The sequence below is a fragment of the Pinus tabuliformis genome, chromosome 7 (genome assembly GCF_031772625.1).
Source record: "Pinus tabuliformis cultivar Carrire ecotype Pingquan chromosome 7, CPIR1, whole genome shotgun sequence".
In the NCBI taxonomy this organism is placed as follows: Eukaryota; Viridiplantae; Streptophyta; class Pinopsida; order Pinales; family Pinaceae; genus Pinus; species Pinus tabuliformis.
Window position 1 is genome coordinate 485,037,874 of NC_142293.1, and position 3,638 is coordinate 485,041,511.

The 3,638-nt window shown below is 38.9% G+C and overlaps 2 pseudogenes; both read right to left on the bottom strand.

Annotated features, from left to right (window-relative positions):
• Positions 1-209: 209 nt before the first annotated feature.
• LOC149248135 (mitochondrial dicarboxylate/tricarboxylate transporter DTC pseudogene) lies at positions 210-1,145 on the bottom strand (annotated as a pseudogene).
• Positions 1,146-2,167: 1,022 nt separating this feature from the next.
• LOC149248136 (DEAD-box ATP-dependent RNA helicase 8 pseudogene) lies at positions 2,168-2,943 on the bottom strand (annotated as a pseudogene).
• Positions 2,944-3,638: the final 695 nt, after the last annotated feature.

The following is a 3,638-nucleotide window of genomic DNA, read 5'->3' on the forward strand; positions in this document are numbered from 1 at the left end:
GTAACCAAAAATTTATTATTAGAACACTGTTATGTGGCATATTATTTTATGGCAGTTACTCTGGTAAAAGAAATCGATGTGAAAATTAAACATCAAGGGCGAAAAGAAAACATGAGGCCCTTAATATGAACCAAGAGTGCATTTTCGAGTCAACTAAATTAGGTGGAAAAAGGAGAAACATGTAATAATGTTTCCTATGATCAAAGACAAAAATATTCCATCTCTTCCTCAAGCCAAAAGAAGTCTTACATCCCAATAGATTTCTAAAACTTCTGAATTTGGTTTAAGAATATCCATGTCATCATGACATGGGTAGCAATTCGAATGCAATAAATGGGAAACCCGGTATAGAACTTAAACGGTCCCCCTGCTTTAAATGTTTTCACAAAACAGTCCATGGAGCCTGAATGTGGATACTTCCCACTAGCATCGGGTTGCATCTTTTGTATTTGACTCTTCACATAATCAAAGGGCAGACTACACGTAGATGCAAAAAAAAAAACAAAAATAGCACTTACACTAACCACAGTTGTAGCTTCAGAAAGGCCCATGGTGTCCTTGAAAAGTTCTACATCTTGACCGTAAGAAGCAAGCATGCCCATATTTAAGGCCATTGCTTGGAAAACTGTTGGACCCGCCCCTTTCCATAGGGCTAGAACCCCTTCATCACCACTAATATGGTATAGTGCATGGAATGCATTTTTGTAATGCTGCCGCTGGGCAGCAGGCAAAGTTGCATTAGCCTGCATGCGGATGAGAGCTAAATCTGCGGGACTTCCAACACATGCCTCAATAGCTCCTGCTGTCAATCCACAAAGAGCCTTCTAATAGAGAGGTAGAGGTTTCCCATCATTAGCTACAATTGCTTTGTCTGTCAATATCTTAAATGATCCACGACGTGTTGTTGTATAGGTTGCCTGTCTTAACAGACTAGCTGATAACCCCTTGTAAAAAGCGCCAAAGCCCTCATCCCCCAGCATGTTCTTGGCAACATTATAACCGGAACCTTGACCCAAATAAATGCGTACCTTGATCATGTCCACATGCTGGATGACACACATGGCGAGCATACCAGAGGTTCCTCCATTGACAAATGGCTTCACTATATTCCACATGTTGCCTGTCTTGGGCTTCTCCCTTGCCATCTCTTCTGAAGGATTCGAACACCCGATCGATCTGAAACTACCCTCCTTCCTATTCTTGAGGTCATCAATGATATGAGAAAAAACTGAAGAGAAGAATCTGGTTGTCTATGCCTCCTCAACAAGAATGAAGAAGAAGAATAGGCAGAGATCTGATCTCCGCTGTGCTACCAAAATGAGCCATTATTACTTATTAACTGGACTTTTAGCTAATAAACTTGACGACACTAATAGAGGGGAGGTAATCTTCACATGTTTGTGTTTATGTATTTGTTTCATTTTTTGTTTTTTTGTTTTTTTTGTTTTTAATGGCTATAACACAGCCATTTCCATTGGCTTCGCTTGATTTTCTTTCAGACAATGCAAGCAAGAGCAAAGCGAGGCTATTGCCATCACTTCAAATTCAAGAAGGAGCTGCTAACCAAAACGGTTTCGTTGTGACCAGAGGAGCCATTGCTTCTAATGGCATTCCCGAGATCATGAAAAAAAAACTGTGTAATCAGGGCCAAATTAGACAGGCTTTGTGATTTTAAGGTAAATAAATCCATGCCTACGTGAATAAAAATGGAAATGTGCCAATCAGATTTTTGACAGACACCCTTATGAACATGTATGCAAAGTTGGGGAGTTTGGCAGACGCACATGAATTGTTTGACGAAATGCTTCATCAAGATGTTTGCTCTAGGAATACGCTAATCACATCATATTCTCCCCATGGGCCTGCAGAATAAATGTTGAAACTCTTTCACCAGATGCAGAGATCGATTTTCTGTCTTGACCACTTTTCTTATGCCAGCGTCCTCTTGGTTTGTGCCATGCTGGGAGCTCTAAAACAGGGCATCGAGATTAATGAAGAATTTGTTAGAATCTAGTGCTAGATTGATGGTTTTGTAGAGAGTGCCCTAGTGGATTTGTATGCAAATTGAGGGAGAATAGACAAGGCTCGAGAATTGTTTAACAAAATGTTTTAGAATTTGTCTATACCCCTTCTAAGTTGAAATTTCAAAGAAACGTAATGTCAGTCGAACCCTCATTAGTTTGCAACTATATAACATAATGCCAAATACTCATATGCCCTCATCCCTCTATCTGCAGTAGATGGCTTGATCTATTTGAGGTGGGATTGTCTTTATTTCAGTGCCAAGTTCCTGCTCAATCTTGTACAAATTAAACCGATCCTCATATGTAATCAAATTTACAGCGAGTCCTAGATGACAAAACCTTCCAGATTGCCCTACTATGTGCAAATAAGTTTCTGAATTCTTAGGAAAGTCAAAATTGATAACAACATTAACTGCTTGAATATCTATCATAAAGAGATCTGAAGACACCAGATTTCTATAGGCACCATTATGGAAGTCATGGAATACTTTGTTCCGGTGAGATTGTAACATCTTCACATGGATGTAAAAGCATGAATATCCAAGCTCCGTATTTTTTTTTTTTGGCCAAGAGTTCTACTCGATTAACAAAATTGCAGAAAATTATTGATTGGTTGATTTGGAGCTTGAAAAAAATGTGTTGAGACAATGAACCTTTTGCCTGTCCTCCACAAATGCATAACTGTGTGATAACTTTGAGAGTTAGTTCATCCATAAGGTTTATCACATATGGCTTGCCATAAACCTATCCTTAAATGATTTGACAGTGACTGGAAATGTAGCAGAGAACAATAATATTTGGCGGGTTTTAGGAAGAAATATGATTAGCTGTTCCACCAAAGGTTGAAACTCTGGAGAGAGGAGTTTATCAGCCTCATCCATTACAAGCATTGTACAATCTTTTAGGTTGCAAACACCCTTATTTGTGTAGGGACTAAACCTATAAAAAAAAAAAATTAAGCTTGCAGTGCGCAACAAATGCTTGTATTATATGGTGAGTATTTTGGACAAGCTTGACTATTGTTTATGTTATACAAGGAAGTTTTGGACAACCTTGTTTATGTTATATAGAGAATAGCCACACCGTTTATGTTATAAAGTAGCTCCACCCACATTTACTTAATGTTTATGTTATACAGTAGCTCCACCCATACTTACTAGTTACTTATTCGATGCATATTTTGGAATGGAATATCTTGGAAGATTTTAACAAAGCTAGTCATGCATGCATAAGCCCATAGGTCTCAAGGGTTAAAAATGGCTATGATACCAAGTGTAAGGACTTTTTATATAATATATATATATATATTTACCAGAAGATGAGACTCCACTTGATTTTCCATTACTTGTCTTCCCTTGTTGTCGGTCACCTCCGAGAGTGAATGACGATGTACTTGTTCTGAATGCGTTGACCCACTGGTTAACCTCCCAGCCTACTCCTTGGGTACTTTTCTTCCCCGCGGACCCCTGAGTTGCAATGGGATTGTACAATGGAGGAATGCAATAGCTGGTAGAAGAGAGCACTCCTTGACTCAAGAGTCCCCTCTCTAAAATCCTCTACCTCACCAAACTCACTATAGTTTCGTAATCACTGCTCTAACATAGTCTCATCCAT